This window comes from Electrona antarctica (genome assembly GCF_951216825.1).
Source record: "Electrona antarctica genome assembly, chromosome: 7".
Classification (NCBI taxonomy): domain Eukaryota; kingdom Metazoa; phylum Chordata; class Actinopteri; order Myctophiformes; family Myctophidae; genus Electrona; species Electrona antarctica.
Window position 1 is genome coordinate 41,710,580 of NC_136812.1, and position 14,257 is coordinate 41,724,836.

The 14,257-nt window shown below is 42.7% G+C and overlaps 1 long non-coding RNA gene across 1 annotated transcript in view; it reads left to right on the plus strand.

Moving 5' to 3' along the window:
• The window catches only part of LOC306926485, a 28,993-nt gene extending 18,690 nt beyond the window's left edge, over window positions 1-10,303 (plus strand). The window contains exon 7 of the long non-coding RNA XR_013790392.1: window positions 9,787-10,303. This is a non-coding gene — a long non-coding RNA (uncharacterized lncRNA). The remainder of the gene's footprint in view (window positions 1-9,786) is intronic.
• Window positions 10,304-14,257: the final 3,954 nt, after the last annotated feature.

Genomic DNA, 14,257 nt, shown 5'->3' on the forward strand with positions numbered 1-14,257 from the left:
ATGACGTCACATTGTAGGCTCTACAGCGCCGAACCGACTTTTATTCGGCTCTAAAATAGGAGTATGAATCGGCCCTAATGGTGTCCTGCTAGCTGCATGCTATTTTGTATTGGCCTACATTACACAAAACAAATACGTTTAACAAGTGAAAGAAAACGGGGGTTTCAGTTGAAATAATATTGACTTTCCCATAGACCTTTTGGGGTATTTATATACAACTTGGAACTCAAACTACCGGTAGAACATTAACAGGCCTAAAAAAAAAGATTCAAAAGTATCGTTGTTTGAACCTCTGGAACCCAATTACTTTGGTTTCCCGGGCACTGCCGGTGGGACATGGGTGTAATGCACTGCTTCCTCCTCAGCCAGGTTCTGCCCCTGGGTGAGGTCTGCTATTAAGATTTGTGAATAGGTTGGGTGTAGTGCACTGGTCCATTCATCATAGCAGAAGTAGTGGTCATCTTCGGTAACCTGGGTTCCTAGCCTGAATTGCTGTTCCGTGAACTTGAATTGTCACTTGCTAGTTGCTACTACGACATTTTTGCCTTATATAGGATTAATGGTAGGGTCACATATTAACCCCTAGATTTGCTCGATGCTGACAGCCGGTCAGCAAGTGGATTCATGAATGTATGTAGCCTATAATGTATATAGACAATATTGTAGGCCAATATAAAAGACTATATACCACATTTTGCACTTTAAACAAAAGAAGCCTGTTGGCTGCCAGACTAATATGCGTGAACGCACATACCGAGTGGAAGTGTGTAGAGCGAGTGGCGAGGAGCCTGTTTCAAAAATGGCCAATGAGTCCGTACTACGCTATATCTGTCATGGCTGACTCTTGGTGATGACAAATAACAGGGAGGGAGACCAGGGTTAAAACAAATAATAAAATAATAATAAAAGTCACCACTTGCTTTTTGAGAGGTGCAAGGCCAATGACTGAGACCAACACAGCAGCTTAAAGTGGTGACAAACCATGTAAAGCGTAATTTATTTATCTAATACAGGGGGCACTATATATGGCCGACTAAAATACAATATCCAAACTAAAACCCCAATCCTAAAATTAACTAACTATACCCTAACAAAATAATAAACCAAAACGATAAAGAAAACACACAAAACCAATATACTTCTTTAAAACTCCGGTACAGCAAATATGCAATGATTGAGGCAGCGGTAAGTGGGATCTCTCTATAAAGTGTCGTTGTGGAGGATCTCAGAGTTGTGGAGGATCTCAGAGTTGTGGAGGATCTCAGAGTTGTGGAGGATCTCTCTATAAAGTGTCGTTGTGGAGGATAGCCGGGTACTCTTCTTACATCACGTCAATCAATCACTGTGAACACACAAGTACATCTGGGCCAGTCTTCTATTCGAACCAATATGACTTCAGCATGTAGGACTAGAACTGGGTAACGTAGCGAGGTACTGCGTTCTCCCGGCCAACACCATATATGATTGTACAACAAAACATAAGGGAACTCATATGAAAAAGAAAAACAGCCTTCTGACACCCGTCACAAATAAACCCTAACATAACCAAACTAAGGCAGGATTATAACCAAATATACGCTTTCTCAGGCATTGATCTTTGCGTCTCACGCTTTGTCATCTGAGCATATTCCCTAGCTCTGAGCTGTATAGATTCTCCAACGTATTTTAGTTATATACTAAATAAGTAATAAAGCTATATATATTCCTTTATAATATACCATCATAGATACATTATGTAGTCGCTATTATACATGCATACTTTGCACACAATCCCTGATTCCCAGGGATGCATCCATCCATCCATCCATCCATGACTTGGGAGTAAAATGTGTAAAACCTTCCCACACAATGGCCATTCTTTGGTCTGGCTTCTCTCCAATGTGTGTTCAGTTTTTAGGGTTTGTTTTTGAAGATTTTCCCACTAGTCACAGATGTTTTGTAGCTTTTCCAACATTGGTCACAGTGATTTGTGTTTGAAGCTTTTCAGTAAGGCTACATCAAAGCATCAAATCTAGTTTATTGAGCACATTTAAAAATGAATTGGCATAACAAACTATTATAAACTGTACATACAGAGGCTTTTTAACAACATATAGGACAAACGATAAGATGAAACGTCACTAATCATAATAGAGATGTTTTGTCTTCACCAGTCTGGACGGAATGAGTGTTGAGATCAGATTGGTGTTCATGTTCCTCAACCCTGGTGTAGTCTGGAGATGTTGCCTTCTCCTGCAGTTTGGACTCCAAAGAATGGTGTGAGCCTGCGGTCTCCACATAGCTAGCTACTTATTTAGCTGTGTGATCCCATGCAATATCATCAATCCTGTAGGTTGTGTTGTACTGTGTGGATGAGTGTGATCAGCTCCTTGGTGCAGCTCCTTATCAGCAATTTGTAATGTACTACAATTTTTCAACATGTAAACGTTTGACGATTATGACAAAATAATTGCGATTTAGGCGATTTATGTAATAACCGTGACAGGCCTACCTAGGATAACGGCTGTAGGAGCTGGGCTCTCAGCAGAGCGGGCATGGCTGGGAGAGATCTGCCCCGCCAAGGCAGCACCACTCTGGACTGGGACAGACTGCGAAGGTGGAAGGAGGGACCTCCTCTGAAGTTGTAAATGAAAAAAGTTATGTTGGCCTTGCAGAGCCATGAGGCCCATATAGGGCAGGCGCCTGTCTCCTGTTTCTGTAGCGTGTGGCAGCTTGATGCTAGAAGAGAGGGAGACGTGTCACTGGATTTCTCCTCATTCACTTTCATTGAGTTGGTCACCCAGCGCATGAGGTGTGGTTACGGGTTGGACCAAAGTGCATTCTGGGATTGGTTATGGGCCATACGTGAACGCGCTGGGCCGTTCATAGCATTGCGCGCGTTCACGTATGGACTATGGAGCATAGTGCAATAGCACTTTCGGCCATCACTTCAGTGTTTCCTCTCGGTGACTGTCTAGATTGTCCAAAGCTACTGATGTCGTGTTGATATCCACAACTGACCCAGTTTATTTTTTAACTTTATTTATTTATTTATTTTCCTTTGTCACATCACAGGTTTACAGAAGAAGAGAAGTGGATGAAATTTGTTTCTGTGCATCATTGTCCATCGTATCGTTGTTTGAACGTCTGGAACCCAATAACTTTGGTTTCCCGGGCACTGCCGGCGGGTCATGGGTCAGGGTGTAATGCACTGCTCATCTTCTGGAACTTTGTGTTCCGTTTCATGAATTCTGGGTCGTTTTCTGAGTTTCCTCCTCAGTCAGGTTCTGCCCCTGGGTGAAGTCTGCTAGTAAGATTGGTGTAGGCTGTGTTTAACGCACTGGTCCATTCATCATAGAAGTAGTGTTCATCTTCCCACATTTTGATTGTCCTGAACTGAACAATGTTGACAGGTCCACTGTGAGCTGTGAACTCTGTGATCTTCTCGCATGTACGTCCCAAAGCTTAATGGTCCCTCCAGAGTCTGTAAGATCTTAGCAGCCTCCCAGTCCCAAATGTGCAGGGATCCTGACTGTGAACCTGCTACGACCTGCACCTCTGAACGATTTAACCGCACACATTCCACTGGGTTACTGTGACTTGTCAAACTAACATTAGACAGTTTGGTTTGCTGACAAAGATGTTGAGCTCTGCCATCTGAGCATATAGAGGGTATTTAATGTCGTTTAACATTGTTTAATGGAATCAAATACAACTTTTCTGTTCGGATGAATGGGATGTCAAGGCCAGAAAGTAGATTTTTGCCTTTGTTTCTGTGCATCATTGTCCATCGTATCGTTGTTTGAACCTCTGGAACCCAATAACCTTGGTTTCCCGGGCACTGCCGGCGGGTCATGGTTGCGGTGTTTAAGTTTCTTTGCTCTGCCATCTGAGCATATTCCCTAGTTCTGTTGGAGCAGTATAGATTTTCTTCAACGTATTTTAGTTATATACTAAATAAGTAATAAAGCTCTCTCTATATAATATATATACCGGTATACTCGAGACTTTGACTGCTGAATTGTACGAGGTGGTGGGGGGCGTGTGCACATGGGTTGATCACTGCCTGCCTCCTGTGAATCATTTTATTTTTGTTTAATTTCATTTTATTTTGTTCTTAAAAAAAAATATATATATTGGGGTATAATACGTCTCACGATACATGGACGATGTTGGGGGGGATCCCATTGAGATCAGCACCCCATGGTGTATATTTTTAAACTATTTTGGTGGGTAGATCTTGTTGAGCTGGTCCGATAGCTCAGCATCACACAGCTTCTTCATCTCTTGACTGAGTGTCTTCTCCAGCTGAGACACAGCTGTCCCCACAAGTGAAGACTGATGGACATTGTTTTTTTTGTCGTTTGACGATTATGACAAAATAATTGCAATTACGGTATCTCAAATAATTGCGATTTAGGCGATTATGTAAATTGTGACAGGCCTATCTGGGATAACAGCTGTAGGAGCTGGGCTCTCAGCAGAGCGGGCATGGCTGGGGGAGATCTGCCCTGTCGAGGCAGCACCACTCTGGACTGGGACAGGCTGCGAAGGTGGAAGGAAGGACCTCCTCCAAAGTTGTAAATAAGTTGGTTAGCCTTGCAGAGCCATGAGGCCCATAATGCATGTCTCCTGTTTCTGTAGCGCGTGGCAACTTGATGTACGAGATGATGACGTTAGTATGTTGCAGGGACTTATTGATGCTGAGTGCCAAGCAAGGATGAACTGGGTCCCAGTCTCTGGTATGACCCGGCCGGGGATCAAACCCTGACCTGTCTCGGGGCAGACACACTAACCACAAGGCTGCTGAGCTGTTACTGTAGTGAGCTGTCGGAGCTTTCTGTGGTGGTGGTAATAATTATGTGATAATAATAATAATAAAAAATAATATATAATTTTTACACAATCCCTGCTTTCCTTTAAGCACTGGGTGTAAGCGATAAGTAGTTTTTCCTTTACTTGTACACCATACATAAATTATATTCAAGCAATCCTATATGTTTTGTTTTGTTGTACTTTGTGAGGATGATGAGTGCGACCAACTCCTTGGTGCAGGCTTCTCTGAAGCTCTGCCCAGTTACTTGGGAAACAATGCTTCCCCCCCCCCCCAGAATCAGCTTTATTGTCACATCACAGGTTTACAGAAGTAGTGCATGAAATTTGTTTCTGTGCATCGTTCCCATCTTATCGTTTTCCGTAGAAGAAAAAAAAGTCTCCTTACTGGCCTGGCATGCGCACTTAAGCCTCCAATCGATACAGAATGCCGCAGCTTGCTTGGTCTTCAACTAGCTACTTCTCATTGCAATCAGAACTGCAGGCTCACTCCAAATCTTCCGCCGTAGTCTGAAAACCCACCTCTTCCGACTCCATCTTAGCCCGTAGCACTTGCCCTAGCCTCGATGACCTTACAGGCGTATGCAAAGGCTCAACTTATGTAATTTAGATAGCATTTATGTAGACATAGCACTCTATAGTGTATGCATAGCCATAGTTTCAATATATAGATATTCCACTGTTAGATGGATGTTAGGTTCTTAGCTTACATATGATTCTTGATTATTTTTGAGGGGCGCCAGCCCCTCCTATACACAGGTTTAATGTTTGTCTTTAGTTCAATGTTTGTTTTGTAAATGCCATTGACCATGAAGGGAAAATGTACGTCATAGTGTGCCTCATTACGTCATATTGTCTCTTTATTGTTAATGGTGTTTAATGTTTGTTTGCACCGTTTGTTTTACATCACCTAATCAACATGAGTTAGACTTTAATATATTGGCGCCCCTCACTTCACACGGGGGTGATTCTTTTTTTTAATGCATTTGATCTCACTGATTGCCGCCACAAACTCACCTACTGAAGTACCGCTAGCACTGTTGGCCAATGGTTCGAAGACTAACAGTCTCGATGGCCGTAGCAAGGGGCACTGCTTGAGGGTAGCAATTTTGCTCCCATTCCTGATGAGTTGCAGAGAGGTGAGCTGCTGGTAGTAGTCGGGGTACTCCCTGCGTGAGGGCAGCGTCAGGAAGGGCTCGGAGAGGAGCTGTCCCTGGTGCTTCCTGCATCCCCGCAAAGCCCCTTCCATTGGCCCTGGTCACCCGTTTGGACTTCTCTGTGGCGACGAGCGCTTTGTCCTGGACCCAAGACACGGGACCCTCGACTTCTCCCGTTGCCTTCCTCCTTCCTCCTTCCGCGAAATTTCTCCTTGAAGGCCTCAGTGTCACTCGCCTGCCGTGCCACATCTGCTGGCAGAGATGGGTTCTCTTGCACCACCTCAGCTTGCTCAAAACAAGCTTGTTTGGCAAGCTCATTTCATCCCCCGTTGGGCTTCGGATGGCTTTCTTCTGGGGAGAAACTATTAAGAACCCGTGCCCCCTTTGGTCTCTACATATTTGACGGGCAACCCAGTAAGCACTGGAACGGGCTCTTGTGTGAATCATGTACGGTTCAATGACAACCCGCTCCTTGTTTCTGGACTCCTCTGTATTTTTCTGATAATATTGCCTGACTGTAAAAGTAAGTGATATTACTTATAGAGGTCTTGGCTGTTCTGGTTGGGAGGCACCTCAAGTGGCTGGCTGGGATGGCCAGCCCTCGATCTCACACTGCTCTCCTGACTCCCTCACCTGAAGACGGGCATGAAAAATAGTTTTATTTAAAGATTGAGTGCCGTGATCCCCCCTGCACCCCCCCCTAAAACATTATTTTATTAATAATAATATTAGTGTACAGAAGTGTTAAAATTATGTTTTTATGTGGCCACATCACAACCAGTTCATTAAGTATGCCTGCTTTTCAGGTGAGTGGTGAACTGAACTGAATTTGCACCCACAGCTGTATAATAAATGGAGAGAGGTTAGGGAAGGGATGATTTTGTAATGTCACTAACGTTAAACGTGCATTTCGATTGGGCCTTTTTGACTCAAAGCTTTTAGGAAGAAACCAAAAAATACACAGTAAGAGTAACTCCATAGACGTGTACAAAAAGTACAAAAATCACAGCACTCCATTTTTAAGCCATTACAAGGAGGAAATTAAGCATCTTAAGGTCTGTGGACGTCTTTGGTATTACCGCACGGGCAGAGCCCAAGACGTCTGTGGACGTCTTTGAAAAAAAAAAAACTGGTGCCAAAGTTTGTTTTCGCCATTGAGAATGCATTTGGCGTTTAAATTAAATAACTCAAACTATAAAACATTGCAAAGTAAAAAGTTCCAGCATGTGTCTCCACAGTCAGCTGAATTATAAAAAATGTGAATGGATTTTCTAGGTGAAAGTGATTTTTGGCAGTTTTGCGTGGGCTCTCAAAGTGTTAAGACTGTGTAGAGTAGACTAGACTAACATTTTGCTGACACGCATGTCAGTGACCTTGTTGATCTAATGAGTTTGCATTGGACTTATAACCTCATAATAGCCAAAGATGACATTCCATATTGCATCTGCTGAACTGGTAATGACCGTTCTGTTTGTGAATACTTCCTATAACAGCATATCTCTGCTGTCAGGCAGAAACCAAGTCCATATTCAACATGTTTTTTTTGTAGATTAATGTACTGCTTCATCACACAAGTGTGTTGCACACATAATCCCAGATCTACAAACTCACAAAACGTTGTTTAATGTTAAACAGTATGTAACTGTCTGTTTTAATAAAATCAACTTTTACATTTCCTGAGAAAAGTGACGGCGGTTTTGGACATGGACATGCAAGGTTTCCATCCTGACAGCGATGCCATATGTTGCATTCACATGGAATCAGGCAAGCGGTAGACAGCAGACGGCATCAATGTTAAAATATTTTAACTTTTTACCGTTCCGTGCCGTCCAGCAGGTTTTGCCGTCTACCGCGTGCCTGATTCATGTGAAGGCAGCATTAGTCATAGTGTGCCTGCAAGTACTGCCGTCTTACTCTCAAGTAGTGACATGGGAGCAGAGAATCAGAGCTCTATTAGTGTTTGTTCATAAACCTTTTCAGCTTAGACCCAAAGTTGGAGCCAAACTTGGTAAACTATTACCACCACTAATTCATAATGGATTTTATTCTACTCCTATTCTTGATGATTGTCCAGGCTGTGAGTTACGGATACATCGTTGTTTTGTTAAGAGAACGGTGTATCAGTAACTCACAGCCTGCAGGGGCGGGTTTTTTCTTATAGTTTTTATCCCACTTTTTATTTTTTATTTATTTTTTTACCCGGTGCCAATGCCTAAAATGTAATCCTGGGCGCTACAGTCCCTCTGCCAACCTGGGGAGAGCCCCAAACTGAGGTCATGCATTGAAGCAAGCATGAGAACACATCTGCACTGCCAGCGATGCGAACGATGAAATGTCATTAGAACACATGTTTTTCAATGAGACTGTCCTGATTCCGTGCAGCAACATTTTATATTCTCTATTTGAGCGAGGTTTCACGGCCCCAAACATTTATTGGTTGCATGCAATTTACACGCTACTATTTATTGGTTATTTGATTGGTTAAGGCTACGTGGAAACGCGACGGCCGCTCCATATCGGGACAGTTTTTCGTGCGATATCGCCGGCGGAACGCTCATTCGTTGCCTGTGCAGATGAGGTGTGAGGAGTGAGCAGGCCACTTATCACCTGACAGGGGAGTTTCCCCCGTAGGATGTATCATATGGAATGAATATGTTGGGAACCACAGGGCTAGCCTATCAGTGGTTCCCAATCTTTTTAGCTCAAGACCAAAAAGAGAAATAGAAGTTTGCCCGGGACCCAAACTGTGAAAATAGCAGATCTACACCACTTAACTTTTTTTTTTTTTCCCTAGAAAAATGTTGGAATTGTTTTAACCCGTTTAGACCTGAGGCCGATTAAAAAAAATAAAAAAAAACATGTTGCTATATGAGACACAGGGGTAGCTCCTGGCATGAAAAGTAAAACAGTGTGGCTGAGTATGTCTGTCTGTCTCATTCACACTGAGCACTAACTGCAGCCAGCCAGCTGTGTTGTTGAGCAGCCTGCACCGCTCAGTTCACGTGGGTGTGATCTTTTTTTTTTTAATTGCTTGGCCTTGTCTTATTACACTTTGCAGCTATATTTATTATTATTTACATAGTTTTCCTGGTAGCATAATATCAATATCTGTGTTCTCAGATCAGTGGACTGGACAGAATAAATGCTGGTCTCGACACAAACCCCTTAGACAGATGATGTACATGAACACAAAACATTGTGGTCTGTTGAAGACATTATCTATATTTGATCATTTACCTGAAAATCTCATGGCACATTTTAAACTCACTTTAAACCACACCATAAAAACAACCCTTCTATATTGTATAAAACGACAGCTGATCACTAAATCTATTCACAGCTACTCTGTTCAGTGTTGCCAGTTAATTCTTATCAAAGGCAGCACATGTTGGAACTCTCAGGTAGTCCTTGACTTTATTTAGTGCTCAGCGTGTACAGTGACTTTCCACTGGGTACAATGACCTATATTAGTTTCCACTGTTCTGTGTGTGTGTGTGTGTGTGTGAGACAGCTATGGGTCCATTTGGTTGTATATTCTCAGAGTTCAAATACAAATACTGAGGATTTTACAGTATAGATTGGGTCCATGGGATAAACATTGTATCAAATGGTAGGTCTGTGGTACGTATCAAAAAGAAATTCAAAGGGTTGAAAATGACTGCTGTAGACCAGAGCTTCTCAATGTGGGTGATGTGGCACCCTAGGGTGCCTTAACTCAAGTCCAAGGGTGCCTCAGAATTCTCCCTTCCGTTTTATCACTTAAACCGTCTAGACTTGGTAAAACGGACCTGAGTTAAACTGTACTGTGCTTTTTCAGCCTACAGTACACAAAGTCTCTTCACCGAAACCTGACATGTTGTGAGCTTGTAGATCTGCTATTTGTGGTGAATGCCGCCCCCCCCCCAGAATAGGAATGTTGGGGTTTAATTGTTAAACGCCAAGTATAAAAGTTGTTTTACTGTGTGTAGTAGAATATAAAAAAGAAATATTAGGATAGTCAGAATATACAAGATCTACCGGTACACCTGTTTAGACTAGCCTTTCCAAGTTGACTTGATTTCTACTTGTAGGCATACTGTTTTAATGCTTTTAATCTTTTTATTTGAGTACTTATCAAGTGAGTGCTATATAAATCTCATTATTATACATGCAGCAGAAGGCTGGTCATTTGCTCTCTCTACTGAACCAACCTTTCTAGATTAGCCTACATTATACGGTCAAGCTCATTGAGTCTCTACCTGTTGTATGAAACATGTTAAAAATGGTAAATAAACTAATTTATTTATTATTATTATGATTGTTTTTGATGTATTGTAATTTTGTATCTGTTTTGCTGTTCAACCTGGGGGTGGGGTGGGGGAAACCCCCTTTTTCTTTTAACAAAAAATAAAATAACTATCACAAAAAAGAAAAGGTAAAACTTGTCTTGTCTGGCTATCCATCATACTATTGTATTTATGTTTTACATTATATGAATAAACTTATACTGTGTTCCATTATACAAATAACTTGTCCTATAGTGGTATGCATCCATCAACAATTCCTCTTTCACCACTGATTAACTAGTGGTGATTTTCAGTAACCTGATAATGACCAGACGACAATTAACACATCTTGCCTTCCCAAAACGTAATTCCTGGATACGCCACTGATCATAGATATCTATATATATATATATATATATATATATAGTAGACTTAATGTAATTTTAAAAAGATGCACATTTTACATTGTCTGACATTCTGTGTTCTCAGATCAGTGGACGGAACATAAATGCTGGTCTCGACACAAACCTTTAGACAGAGACGATGTACATGAACACAAAACATTGTGGTTTATGTCTGTTGAAGAAATTATCTGCAGCTGATTACATTAAAGATATTCACAGCCACTCTTTTCAGAGTCAGCCAGGCCATCCTTGCCAGATCTTATCAAAGCACATGTTGGAGTTCTCAGGTCGTCCTTGACACCATTTAGTGTCCAGTACTTTCCACTGGGTACAATGACGTGTCTAGTGTTGGTGTACGAGTAGGGAGAGTATAAAAACCAGCTGCACAATATCAATAGTAACTCGTTTCAGGATGAAGGGCTGTGGGGCTTTGCTTGTTTTACTGTTCTGCCTGTCTGGGGCTCAGGGAGAGAATAGACTGGTCAATGAGAGACGGGGCGATGTTGAACCAGGTTCCCTCTTAACATCTGACCTCTGGGGGGAGCTGATTGAGCTGAGGAACATGGTGCACAGGTTGGGAGCCACCGTGGTGCTACAGACTGGTACGCTGAGCAACACGGAGACCAGGCTGGCAATCAGCGAGGAAGAAGCCAAGAATCAGGGGATGTTAATAACAGGTTAGGATGGTCTTAAAGAAAATTGACTTTGAAGAAGTTATAACGCTACAGGTTGAAATGTGTTTAACACGTACGGTTCTCTGTTTTTCAGAAATGGCTGCCAAACTGAGTGATAGCGATAGCCTCGTGAAAGACCTCCAGGCAAGAGTCGGCACCAGTGAGAGCCACGTTAAATTTCTCCAGATCAGACTGAATATTAGCGAGAATCAAGTTGAAGGCCTTAAAACCAGACTTGGTGCTAGTGAGAGTCAAATTGAAGGCTTTGAGACCAGACTTGGTGCTAGTGAGAGTCAATTTGAAGGCCTTGAGACCAGACTTAATGCTAGTGATAGTCAATTTGAAGGCCTTGAGACCAGACTTAATGCTAGTGAGAGTCAATTTGAAGGCCTTGAGACCAGACTTAATGCTAGTGAGAGTCAAGTTGAAGGCTTTGAGACCAGACTTAATGCTAGTGAGAGTCAAGTTGAAGGCTTTGAGACCAGACTTGGTGCTAGCGAGAGTCAAGTTGAAGACTTTGAGACCAGACTTGGTGCTAGTGAGAGTCAAGTTGAAGACTTTGAGACCAGACTTAGTGCTAGTGAGAGTCAAGTTGAAGGCTTTGAGACCAGACTTAGTGCTAGTGAGAGTCAAGTTGAAGGCTTTGAGACCAGACTTAGTACCAGTGAGAGCCAGATTGAGGGCTTTGAGACCAGACTTGGTACCAGTGAGGTCCATGTTGCAGCCCTCCAGACCAGAGTCGGCACCGGTGAGGTCCAGGTCGAAGACTTGAAGTTAAAAAGTGAAGGTAATTTGATCAGGATGGCGTTCAGTGAATGCAAGTACACATGTAGTGTTGAAAAGGGACTTACTTAGTATCCCTGAGCCAATATTTTGATGACTACCGTCATCAAATTATATGCTTAGAAATGAAAATCTTCATGAATTTAAGGCTTCATGTGGTGTGTAATTAATGTAATTTGGGTGAACTACTCTGATCTCAGAAAATGTATACCTTTGATCATGTAATTTACTGTAGGCCTACAGTTGATCCATATAATCCACATGAGAAAGCTTAGCCACTCAACACTGAAACTGCATGAGTATTTACTGTATGATTGACTACTGATTTCAGCCCATCTTGCTCAGCTGTCCACCATAGAAACCAGGCTCACTGCTGCTCAACGCCAAGTGCAGGAACTGTGGAGTAAGTAATAATAATACCGTAAATATAGCTGCAACTTTGCAAGCAGCGATAAGGCCAAGCCATAAAGTTGGAGACTCACTTTTATGCTAATTGGCTGAAGGGGTTGTCTGTCAATGCTGTACTCCTGCAGCCAACCATGCCAGACTCCGCACAAATGAATGGAAATGTGAATTCAAGGCGGAGTGGTCAACTAGGCTACGAAAGTCCTTGATGTTGCTTTTTTAACGTAGTCAGAGTGGATCAAGCAAATCATATAATTGACTCATTGGGAGACCTAAAGGCCAGAGGTCATTCGACAAATTACTGTGAGCCTCAGTTCTTGAGCGATTCCCACGACCCGGGCCAAAACCATATTGCCAAATTTCTTGACTTATACCTGTCCATTCAATCTCTGGATGGGCCCACCTTAAAGTTATTAGTGCCCAGCAGCCGGCAAAAACTAGAGTTCTCAACAGGCCCGAAAATGAAGGCCTGGCCCTACCTGGGCATTAACTGGGCCGGCCTGAGGCCCCGCCTGGCCTTACTAATTAGCACACATATTTCGCCCTACCCGCCCCGAAAACGTCAATTAAAAAATAAATCCATATGGGCATTCCCAGACATGAGGTTTCTTCTCGCCCTCAGGGCGTCTTACTTTTTAGGACGTAATACATACGTATTGCGTGCTGTGATTGGCTGGAAGGTGTGCCATTCTGCGCTGTTATCGGCTGAGCATCGCATAACGAGTGTGCCACATGAGCCAATATAAATGGGGGAGAGAATGAGAGGGAGAGCAGAGAGAGTAGTATAATGTTATGCTTTTATGATATTTAAACAATTTGATAATGCTCCTGTGTTGACAGACAAACCGAAGGTGGCCTTTTCGGCTGGTTTGGGTGTTGATGGACAAGTTGGTCCGTATGTTTCTACCACCACTCTGATCTACAAGAAGGTCTTCAGTAACATTGGCAACTCATACAATCCATCTACAGGTTGGTGCCTATTAAACCAAATGTTAATTATCTTTACACATCTGTCTGTGTTTCTCCAACTAGGCTATTAGATCACCAATCATACTGAACCAATCATGTCGGCTGTGCCCGTCATCGACTTCCTGTTTCAGCGCCGTTTTTAAAACGTTTTTTATTGTCAATCTAGGCTGCATCTGCTGTAGTTGAACATAATGCTGAGTTGCGGACGTTCTGGGTTCATGTTTGATGCTCATTGCTGCGTCGTGGGTTACAATATTAACGCTTATGAAGAGAAATGATACTATACTCAAGGGGCTCATTCAGATTATGCAAGGACCCACATGGTATTCGCTGACGTGGCAATCAACTGACCAATTGGGCGGGGTATTTAAGCTCACCTAAGATTGGATTCTTCCTCTGTTCCTTCCTCTGCATATGCGTTCCTGGTGTTATGCACTGTTTGCTTCTGCCACCCCAGCACCACCGGTGGGCTCCTCTATTTCCGTTCCCCACGGGGGGGTTGTTGTATATCTACATGTATCTCCCTGCTTTTAATGGTTAATGATGGTTGTATAATTGTGCCAAGCAGGGAGAAAAATGTAGTCTATAATAAATATATTTGTGAGTTAGCTGACTGAAATAACGTTTTTAAAGTTTCTGTCCATCGCAGCTTTCAGAAACGGAAACTGCAAAAGCTGGGTTGAAAACGCATAGGTAAAGGGAGTGATGTCAGAGCACAGGCATGAAGGGCACTTCCGCGTGCGTGCGTGCGTGTGTGTGTGTGTGTGTGTGTGTGTGTGAGAAACTTT